Source organism: Oratosquilla oratoria, unplaced genomic scaffold, assembly GCF_046742065.1.
Source record: "Oratosquilla oratoria isolate Oo_2021 unplaced genomic scaffold, ASM4674206v1 SCAFFOLD51, whole genome shotgun sequence".
Lineage (NCBI taxonomy): Eukaryota > Metazoa > Arthropoda > Malacostraca > Stomatopoda > Squillidae > Oratosquilla > Oratosquilla oratoria.
In genome coordinates, this window is record NW_027467715.1 from 2,139,416 (window position 1) to 2,151,231 (window position 11,816).

An 11,816-nucleotide genomic window follows, 5' to 3' on the forward strand; every position below is an offset into this window, starting at 1 on the left:
AACAATTAACAAATAATGAAATGTGGAATAATCCATAAACCCACCGAAGAATATCCAAGAGAAGGTGAAGGTTCTACATCGGGTAGAGGATCCTGGAATTTCTTTGCATTGTTGATGTGCATTTTCGTCTTCTTGTGCTTTGTTAAGGCGGTCAGATGAGCTCCGAACTCCCTCTTGCAGAAGTTGCAGCTGGCTCTCTCAGGGTCTTCTTTCACAGAAGACAGCCATGGCTGGAACGTCGGGTCAGCCATCCAGACATCCCGAAATTTTCTCTTGGGAGCCATATCAATCTAAAAAAAGAGTAATAATGAAAATTAACCATAATATCCACAAAATATAAGGATAAAAAATATGAAACAAAGATATTCTTAATGTATCAAAGTTAGAGTTGTCAGTGAAAAAGGAAGAACTTACTTGGTCAGTGGACGAGGATGTTGTGACATTCGTGGTGAAGTGTGGTGACGAAGAAAACAAAACCGCGCCAAAAAAATGAAACGTCCTCTATGTCGCCTAACATAAAATGTAATATTTTTTATTGAATAAGACAAGCCTACTAGATAAAAGACACACAACATATATCTATATATATTAGATTCGGTCCGCTACGATCTAATGCGCATTTCAATAAACTCAAATATTTTCAAATTTTCATTACACATATACATATTTCTGTGTAAAATGTATTTAATAGTCTAAGGAAAATTTTGTTTTTAATAAATGTTCATGAAATTCACTAAAAAGTGAATAATAACAAGATTCTACATTTATTCTACATATTCCACGGATCGTCGACATTGCGTCATCAGTAGCTTTTGTTTTCTACAATAGCAGACGAATTCTACAAATCGACAGCACTGACGTCACACACGGCGTCAGTGCGCACATTGCGGGAATTTATATTAGCGCAAACCCGCTAGGTGCCTTATATGAATAATTATACATATACACTACAGATTCCCATAACAAAAATTTCGACTCAGATTACATATCATACACGAGTGTCTTAATTTCTGTCTAGGTTGTCCACTCTACACCACGAAATAATGTTCATAACACATTTTTTGTTGTGATATAAATGTTAATTCGCCACAGATTTAGCAAAAATAGTCTGGGCTGTTAGTGCAGTTTCTCAACATAATGGATTTCGTAACCTCTTGAAACGTATAACAAATAACAAAAATTTAAATACCAGTCGGCTTCCATGTGCGGTACTGATTAAGTATGCTATTCACTCTTTAGGTGTGTGCTGCCTGCACATCCCAGCATGCTAAATTATGTTTAACTCCCTGTGATGACTTAGCTAAACATGGGTGGAACATTAGGTCCTGTCCAAACTTACTCATTGCCTCACTGTGCTTGTTTGACACTCTTGGCAGGCTGAGGGTGGTGAGGGCGTGTTCGTATCCCTTATACTGACCACCCAAGATTGTGTGTGTGTGTGTGTGTGTGTGTGTGTGTGTGTGTGTGTGTGTGTGTGTGTGTGTGTGTGTGTGTGTGTGTGTGTGTGTGTGTGTGTGTGTGTGTGTGTGTGTGCGCGCGCGAGCCTCTTGCGAAATCCCGCAAAAGGTATTTCAGGAAGGCAAATGACGGATCACGGTGCATCTGGACAACAAATTTAGTCATAATATCGTTATCACGTGTGCAGCCATAAACACCTGCACAAGAACGTTCATCCGCAATCATGTTCGCCAGATGAAAAAATTACAATTGCCTCAACAGGCATCTACTGTATATATACATACATTACATTGCAATATGTAAGAGGCTGGTAGACAAGTGGGTAGAAAAAGAGGTAGGGGACGAGTGTTATATTTTCATAGTTTATGTATTTACATAATACCCGAAGGCGAGAAGGTGAAGTTCTCTGTCTAATGAACTGTTTATTAGGCTATGTATTTTGTCTGTTAGTTCATTCCTGCATTCTCTCAAAATCCAGTTTGCTATTTCATCTGGTCCATGCGATTTTCTGACATCGAGATTACTGAAGTGTTTCATTATTTCATTCCTTGATACTTCTATCTCTTTCATAGGGGGGAATTTCTCCTCCCATTCTATATCTCTAGGTTGCATGTTCTCCCTTGTAAACACTGATTTAAAATGCTTGTTCATAATTTCTCCCATTTCTATTTCCTCTGTGTATTCAACTCCTCCTTGCTGTAGTTTCTCTAATTCTTGTTTGTTTTTCAGTTTATTGTTTACATATCTGTAAAATAGTTTTGGTTGATCTTTACATTTTTCTATGACATCATTTTCGTATTTTCTCTTTTCTTCTCTGCACACTTGTACATATTCATTTCTATAACTAGTATATATTTTCCATTTTTCAGGTCTTTTGTCTTTTTTCCATTTTATCCAAGCTTTATCTATCTTGTCTTTTAACTCCCTACATCTTTTGTTTTACCAGCACTTTACATATTCTTTTTCTTACTTTTGTCTTGGGACATACTTTTCCACTCCTTCTTTATATATATTTTTTTTCAAAATATTCCATTTCTCTTCTACTGTTGTTTCCTCCTTGTGTATTCTTTCCCAGTCTGCTTTTTGAAAGAACTCTCTTAATCTATCAAAATTTGTTTTTTCATACATCAATCTTCCCTTTCTATATTGTTCATTTTTTCATGTATTTTTCCTTATCTAGTTCCAGTTCAACCAATATGTGGTCACTTTTACTTATTGGTGTTTTCGACACGTGTATTTTGGCTTATAGCATCGCCACCGCAGAAATGGGATGGACCAGGAATGGATATAGTGTATAGAAGTAGCTGGCCTTCGGCCTTATATTAATTGTGTGTAGGTTAAGTCTATAGTACGCCTGTACTACATGCATTTGTATCCTCTTGAAAGCACAACCTGCCGAGCCATGTTTCGGTCAGGATGGGTCGTGTGCTACTTTAACGTACGCATGAGGCCTACATAAAGATGCCAGGTTTTGGTGTCCCCAGCCAGTTCCTTTCTGTACTTGTACCAGCAGTGCTCGACTCGAGGCTCGCGGTCACTTTTGTGGTTTAGAGCAGGGCTCCGAGCCCTGCCCACCGACCCAGCCTAGGTCGACACTCGCGCTAACCAGAATAAAGCAACCAAACTCACTCGAGTCTCCTTCACTCCCTCGGCACCTAAGCACAAGTAACATTCACGTAATGTTACAGTGTCTTATATTCAATTTTGTCCACTATTTCAGGTTCTGATGTGATTATTAGGTCCAGTCTCGATGGTTCTTCCTCATTTCTATACCTAGTATTCTCTTGAATCCATTGCGTCATTGTATGTTCTATAATTATATCAAGTAGTACATTTCCCTATAGGTCGTCTCCACCCTTCACTGTCATCTCTTCCCAGCAGATTTCTTTACAATTAAAGTCACCCATTATAACTATTCTTCCTCCATCTTCCATTATCTTATTTAGTGTTATCCTTGTGTCTTGTAACACACTTTTGAGTTCTCTCTCTTTCCACGAGGCCGTTTTAGGAGGCACATAATTTACTACAAACTTCCTGCTCTTCCCATCCTTGTCCTCCTCTTCCATCATAATCATCTCTACTCTATTCTTTCCATATGTGACATTCCTCACATTTATATCCTTCTTAGTCAGTAACATGATTCCACACCCTTGATTTACCTCTCTGTTTCTAATCCAATAATTATATACACCATGTCCTTCAGATAATCATTCAGTACGTTCAAGCCTGTTATTAAGCCATCTATATTTGTGTAAGACACTTTTAATTTTCTGTTATTTCCATTGTGCTTTCCTTTTCCCTTCCGTTTTCCTCTGCTATGACCATTTCTTTACTTTCATATTCACTACTCTCCAAAAGAATTTCTCTTTTTCTGTCTCTGTTCTTTTCTCGTTTTTTTTTTCTTTAGCTTCTTGTCTTTTTGTCTTCTCATCCTCTCTTTCCTCTTTCTTCATTTCTTTTTTTTTTAGCTGTATCTTTTTATATTGTTCACTGCCTGCTAGTTTCCCTGTTCTTGCTAATATATTCTCTGCTGTCGTTTGTGACCTGAATTTAACCTTAATTGGTCTGGTCTTATCTGTATTGTATTTCGCGAGCCTATACATTTCTTCTATTTGTTTCCCTATTTCTGGTTCATCTTCTTGAACTACTTCTTATATATTATTTACTTTTTCCTTTTCCTCCTTTATTCTTGTAGTCCTATTTAGATAATACTTCTCTTCCATCCCTAATATAATTATACATTTCTTTTTATCTGCTGAGTCTCTTACTATATTCTCCTTCTCCCTCATCACTTTATTAACTGTGTTTTCAGTTTGTTCTTTCATCTGTTGTTTCACTATACCTCTAAATTCAATTTTATTGTTCACTTGTACTTTCTTCCAACCACTTACCTCTTTTGCTATGGACTCTTTATTCTCTTTATTACTCCTCTTTAATTCCTCATTCTCTTCCTTTACTTCTCTTAACTGTCTTTTTAATTCTACTATTTCTTTAGTTAGGTTTTGATTCTCCTTTAATTCTTCCAGCTTATCAACTCTTTGAGTAATTAACTTTATTTGGTTAAACTTAGCTTCCCAATTTTCATTCATTTCTTTTAGTTTCTCCTCTAAATTTACTAGTCGGGGAAGGTTGTCATTTCCTCCCTCATTAAATCCATGGAAATAGTTATCTTCACCTTCCATTGCGCTGCTCTTGTTTATATTTCCAATATTTACATTTGTGTTAATCCCTTCGTTTTCATTATCATCCGGTCGTCGTTTGTTAACATGGCGTCTGCTCTCCTGGACCCAGTCTTCCCCTTTCTCATTTCCTTCCATTTTCCTCAGTAATCCCTCCCCTTCTCCTTTTTCATCACTTTTCCACTACACCACGAGCTTTCACCTTCCCTATAAATACAACACAGGTACTTGTCGTTGTGATCCTCGAAATTCTTGGATAACTCCGGAGTCCGAACTTCGCTGCCACTTTGACCGACGTGTGTGTGTGTGTGTGTGTGTGTGTGTGTGTGTGTGTGTGTGTGTGTGTGTGTGTGTGTGTGTGTGTGTGTGTGTGTGTGTGTGTGTGTGTGTGTGTGTGTGTAAGATTTACAATTTTCCTTAATCACGTATTGGACTCGTGATCGACAGCTATTACCATCCCAGATGAAAGCTCAGATATGCCCGACCAATGAGTAATGCCTTACACACACCCTTCACTCTGCACACCAAAGTTGGAGTGCCAGCTCGCAGTGCACCGATGCTGAAATTATTTCAGCCAGTAACTGACTTTGCTCTGGTTGGCTGACGTCAAAGGAGTTTTTAATCGACTGCGCATGATACAGTCGTAGGACGTGTTGATTCATTAACTTTCTTGATGTATCCTTGGATACTACAGATATAAAGCAGGAGGAGCAGCGTCGGGGGAGGAGGAGGGTCGAGAGAGAAGGAGGGGCCTGTTGAGAAATGAGAAGTGCCGAAAGAGGAGAATGTCGAGAGGGAAGAGGTGAACGAGACTCAGTTTCACTAGCTGTGATCTATAACACCCGTCAAGACATATTTGTGATACATTTTAGGAGACTCCCGAAGAGAAATTTTATTGCTTTCACGAATTAAGAGTAGAGACTTAGAAAATCTTATTGCTTCAACTTCACGAACACCTTTCACTTTTTTAAAGTCTTGTTAATTCTGACCCAGATGGCTTCACCCGTACAGCCTTCAACCTTCTTCGCTCGAACATGTCAGGTGAGTCCCTTTTATATTGTACTAAGATTTATGTCTTATGCAAGAGCAATAGAGCCAAGTCTTATCGTGACAACGAACACTGGCAAAGATCGGACGTGGTGAATCTTCGGAGGTGAATGATGATAAACTGATCTGGAGTAACCCTCAATAACAACCGTTGCCCCCGGTTCCATTTACCGAAACCCCCCTCACAAGTGCTCGTTCATTCTGGTTGAGTTCAGTGGGAGGTTTAGGAGGCATGGATAGGATTTGGTGCTGGGAGGTGTGGTTGACATTTGGGTAGGGTGGATTTCAGCCCGGACCTCCGACTTTAAGCTTGTGCATGCTCTGATGGACTTAGTGAATGAGATTTACAAAGGATTACAAAGGCGGAGCATGCCGACAGGAGACCTTTTGGTCCATATCTAGGTCGGATGCAAAAAAATCATAATAATAATAAAATAATAAATAAAAACTATAATAATGTAAATAAATAAAATACATGAATAAATGTATAGGTATAGTTAAATAATTAACAAACAGGTAAATAGTAAATAATAACAAAATTGACATATAACTAATAATAAATGAAAATCAAACAGACAAATGATAACAAAACAAAAACAAATAATATAAAATAAATTATAATCATTACAGCATCTTGCTTAGGTGTTTATCTAAATGATTCTTAAAGCTTCGAATATTCAAGTTGACCGTCAGCAGATAATAGTGGACCAATGTGATTCCTAACAACCTTTTTATCAGCGATGTTCATTTCGTATCGTCGTTTTCTTTTTCTTATTGTCTTTTTTAAATCTCTCTGTATTGATACATAACTTTCATAGTCATTAGATGCACCCGAGCACTTATATTTCTTATAAGCCTATCTCTTTTTAGCAATACTTTTTTCCAGTTTCTTTGTCGAGCCACTTTGGGTGAGCCTGATTTGGGGGACGTCTGTCCTTAAAAGGAATGTAAGTTTGAATCATCTTAGTGAGCATATTTTGAAAAATTTCCCACATCCGATCTACAGGTCTTTCGTTTAATTTTGCCTCCCAATCTGTAAGCTGAAGCTCCTGACGTAGTCCTATGAACTGAGCTTTACTGAAATCGGGTATTTTAGAAACACAAGTATCTATCTAAAAAAAAATTTAGGAGTTTGAATCTAACTAAGTTGTGATCGCTATTTGCAACAGATTCACCGACTTCTACATCAGTTACCATGCTTTCACGGCTAGTGATCAATAGATCGAGTAAGTTTCCATATCTTGTGGGCTCTTTTATATGCTGAATTAAGTAATTGTCACCAAGAAAATCAATCAAGCGACTACTTATATGGGCATGTTCAAGGGTCATCCAATCAATGTCAGTAAAATTGAAATCACCCATTATCAATAAATCCCGGTTGCAGAAACTGGACAGTTCTTGAAATAACAGTTTGTCGTCTGCTAATGATAATGTCTTTGGCCTATATATTACACCTATATTCATTTTTTGTCCATTTGTTTGGGTTAACTCAACCCACAAACTATGATATGCATCCTGTTTCACTTTCTAGAAGCCATATACACATTGACAAAACAACTAACCATAAACACAGATACATTTCCAAATACTCACTTCATCAAAGAGGATCGTAATCACAGTAGCAATAACGTGAACGGCTGGAACAGCATTAAGAGCAGTAGCCAGGTAGTTTCACTCAATTTCATTAAATTCAGTCCGACAATAAGCGACCTCTTCCAGTGTATAGACATCAGATATATAAGAGCATGTACCTCCTCCCCACAACATCTTTAAATTTGGATTCAGAGGTTTTCAAATCTTTGCTCACAATTGTTATTCGCAATAATGAAAACGTTCACAAGAAGATAGATATAGCAGATTGTGTCATAGCTTTCTACCACCGAATGCTCTCAAGAGAGTGCCCTAACTGGCTACAGCATAATGGCTTGAAATTAATTTGAAATGAAAAAAATTGTGAATTGAAGGGTCATCTTTTACGAATTAATTGGACTGAACTAGAAAACTAATTCAAGGATTATTTTCAAGGTAATATAATTGAAATCTGTTTATTCATACGTCATTCTAAGTTGGAACCGAACTGAATTGTCAAACAACTAATCTAACACCGCTTCCTAACTGATTGTGGGCAAAAGCTATCGAAAGTAAATAGTTATATAACTAATAAATCGTAAGCATACTGATAACTCACCACATTGTTAAGTGCTAAATAGACAATAATGTGAACTAATGAACATTTGTTACGTAACCAATATTTCCATGAAAAAGTGGCACAAGATCATCAAAATATTTTGCACAATGGTGTAATGCACTTGAAAATTATGGAATGCAGTAGAAACTAACCTCAGATATCGGCCATTGCCCAAAACAAATCCCTTCTTGAAAAGTTTCATGTGAGAGACTCGATTGACCCATCCTAGACTGACCAGTGATCACAGATGCATATATGTTCAACTGTGAGTACATTTTCCATGCCCTAACTTCATTAGGTGTTATCTTAAGATCAGTTATGCGAAAATCGATGATCGCCCGATTCCAGTATGTATCTGAGCTATACTTTGAGCCGACGATGTATATGTTAGGGTTTGTATCCAACAAGAGATAGCCGCGTTTCGACATGACCCGTCGATCCATTGTAGCCTTCGGAAATCGCCTCTAACCGCGTGTAGACAATGACGGCCACCATTTGGCGGATGTCATCTTTAAATAACGAAAATGTAAACAATGTAATGAATGAAGATTTATGTGTGCGAATGATATTGATTATTTTTAACCATTTGTTTTTCATTTACCTTGGAAACGTGGGAGTTTTTTTGGAATCACCCTGTATATACCTATCTATTCATTTGTTCATTCATTGATTTGTCTATTTACTTAATCTTTTTTTTTTTATCTAAAGTAGACAGGAAGGAGGTAGTCAGTTAAGGGGAGAATAAAGTTTGGAAAAACAGAGGATGGCAGAGCGTTGTATGTTCATATGGAATTAGTTTAAGTTCAAGGCCATGTTCACGCTAATGGTTTGAACAACGTCAGGCGTTACAAACAAAACTCCCATGAAACGCACAACTACAGAGAGGGAGACCCAAGGTGTTCGAAGTGTGTATCGGGGAAGCACATCCTTCGAAGATGTAACGGCAACATCGACATGAAACGTTGCAAGTGTGGAGGGCGACACGAAGCTTTACATATGGTGTGAATCAAGAAAAAGGGCCATAATAAAGGCAAAAGAGAAAGTCAAACTTCAACAACAACCACAGGGATGGACTGCAACAGGATCCTACAGCCCAGCTCAGGGGACATGGGGGTTGGAGGAGTCGAAGGTGCTAAAAGGAACAATAGAAGATGCGGTGGGTGCCTACCAACAGCGCACCCAAAAACTTGAAGAAATCATGATCGCCCTAAAACCAGTGATACAGGTAGAAGATAAGGCAAACAATGCATGGCTTATCTCCATGCCCACTTTATGAATACAGTAGAAATGGGCACATATCAGGTTCAAGTGAACATAACTTGAAAAGAATAAAGCCACTAGAGATTAAAGAACTAAACCAGACACGTTCTCATACATCAAACCCGTTTCTTTTTCGTTACATTGAACCAACACTTTTATCACTCATCAATGTTTCTGTTACTGATGTGGGTTCAGCTGCCTTACCATGAAAGCAAAAACCCAATCACCATTCATATTTGGTGGTCGTTTCTCTGCCACAAAGCGCTTTGCAGTAGGTTCAGACTGTTCATTTTGTGAAGTACTTATCCGAATAAAATGTGTCAACTGTTGGATTTCGAGATTTAGGCCTAACATCAACTTCATCCCTTTGAACTCGATGCTGTATTTCTCATGAAATAACATCACGACTATCATTGGATTGAACTGAGCCCTTTGTCAGACGTGATGGGCTTGGAACATGTCAGACATATGTCATTTGTGGTGGGTCCAGGGTTGCTCTCTACATTTCCAGCTAATAGAAGAATTTTACTACTGTTAAAAAAAATAAAGATGTACTTTTGGGTAAGGATTATGGTACTAGCCCCGGGTAACAAAAGCTACTCGTAGGGATTCGTTCCATCTGTAAGGGTGGCAAGGGCTTCTTTTGGCGGCTCCTCCAATTGATTGTTACGGGTGACAACCTGATCCATTCCTTTTTGGAGGGTGATACGAGTGGCTGATGTGCGAGGTACTGGAGATGCTGGGGCAGAAGTCACTATTGCAGCATAAGTTTGGGGCGTGGATGATATAATATGGTGAAGTATTGGCATCATTGTGGGATCTTACGAGCTCCTCAAGGACTTTGACCTTACTCTTCAATTCCATGTTTTCTGCTTGAAGACTCTCCACAGCCCCTTCAGCAGTGCACAAGCGACATGTTTCTGAAAAACGCATAGAAAGACTTGGCGAGCTTGCCTTTGTACTTGGTACACGTTGTCGTTGGGGCTATTTTGGACGACTCTGTTTCGACGAGTTTCTATTCAAAATTATGATATGGTCACTGTATGCCTCCTACCGCAGTTATTAATTACTTGTCCAATTGGAGAAAAGAAACGACTGAATTATGTACTCGCTACGTCTCGGGGGCTTCTTTCGGACAATCCTCTCTTGGTATTACACGAAGTTACATACTAACCTTGGTCATTCTATCGTTGTGCTGATCGGATTCCACTCCCAGACGACATTACACATTTCACCATTTGCACCGATTTCCTTATCAGAAACGACAGCGAGAACTAATCCTATTAAGAGCTAATAATGATCCCTAATAATAACCTTAATCTCATGTACACAGATAATAAGAAAGACGACAAGGGAAAGAGAACAGCTCAAGAGGAGGGAGAAAGAGAGAGAGATGGGAAGATGGTTTTTAACGGATGAGATCAGTTTCCCACCGGCTGGGGTGGGGGAGGATGGAGGAGGGGCTGGGGGTTGGAAGGGGTTGGGGGTTGAAGGGGGTGATGAATATCTCCACTGTGGGCATGTACGGCATTTGCATGTACGGCATCTCCACCCATCTTCACTCGCTTCACTAGAAATCGCTCCATGATGTACGATCATCGAAAGTTTGGCATGGACGTGACGTACGAACGTAGACCTAGCTACCGTAAACCTAAGCTAGCTAACGAATAATTTCTTATTTTTGTATTTTTTATTCTCCCTCCAAAGATCCATATTTATGAACTAAATATATAATTATCAAATGTTCATATTTATACTTAGATTTATTTACTTTCAATTACTATCCAAACATTTGATTCTATTTTGTTTTCTCATAAATACGCGAACGAGGTTATAAATGGGATTTCCCAGTTTCCCTCCTAGGCCTCAAGTGAGTTTGCATATGTGCAGTGTACATATGCATGCGGTGATGTGGTATTGGGTATGGTGCATTGTACATGTAGTCAGCGCGTTGGTTGGGCAGCTAGCTGCATGCAACCAATGAACTTCCCTGCATACAGGTACCATGCAATTCGCAACTAGCGACATTATGTAGCACGGTAGTCGTGTAGAGTCTAGTCAACATGTACTAGTATACGCGCGTATGCAGCTGATACGAAGCTAGGCTACGTAAGCCAACTCTAGCAGCTATACCGCGTACACATACATACGTACATCAACAAATTAAAGTTGATTGATGCGTTGCGTTTATGGTATCGATTGATAATGCAATGATTGATCAAGGGTAAGTTATGTTTGCTCTGATCCTTTCATCAATGGTGATGGGATTCAGGGATTGCCAAATGATGGATAATGCATGAAATTTTTTTAATCTTGCCGCGGGACCGATTTTTTTTTTTTTTTTTTTTTGGGGGGGGGGGGATCGCTCCCTCTATTGGATTTGCGAGAGCGACATTGGAACTTTCCCTAGCGAAATCGCTCGTCGCTCCCGTGTATTTTTTTCGCTGGTTTAGTCCCTTAATCTCTAGTGGCTTTATATAATATTCTTTTAAAGTTATGTTCAGTTAAACCTGACATGTGCCCGGTTCTACTGTATTCATGAAGTGGGGATGGAGATAAGCCATGCATTGTTTGCCTTATCTCCATCTACCTGTGTCACTGGTTATTGGGTGTGCTGTTGATAGGCACCCACCGCATCTTCTATAGTTTCTTTTAGTATTTTCTATTACCTTCAGACTCCCCCA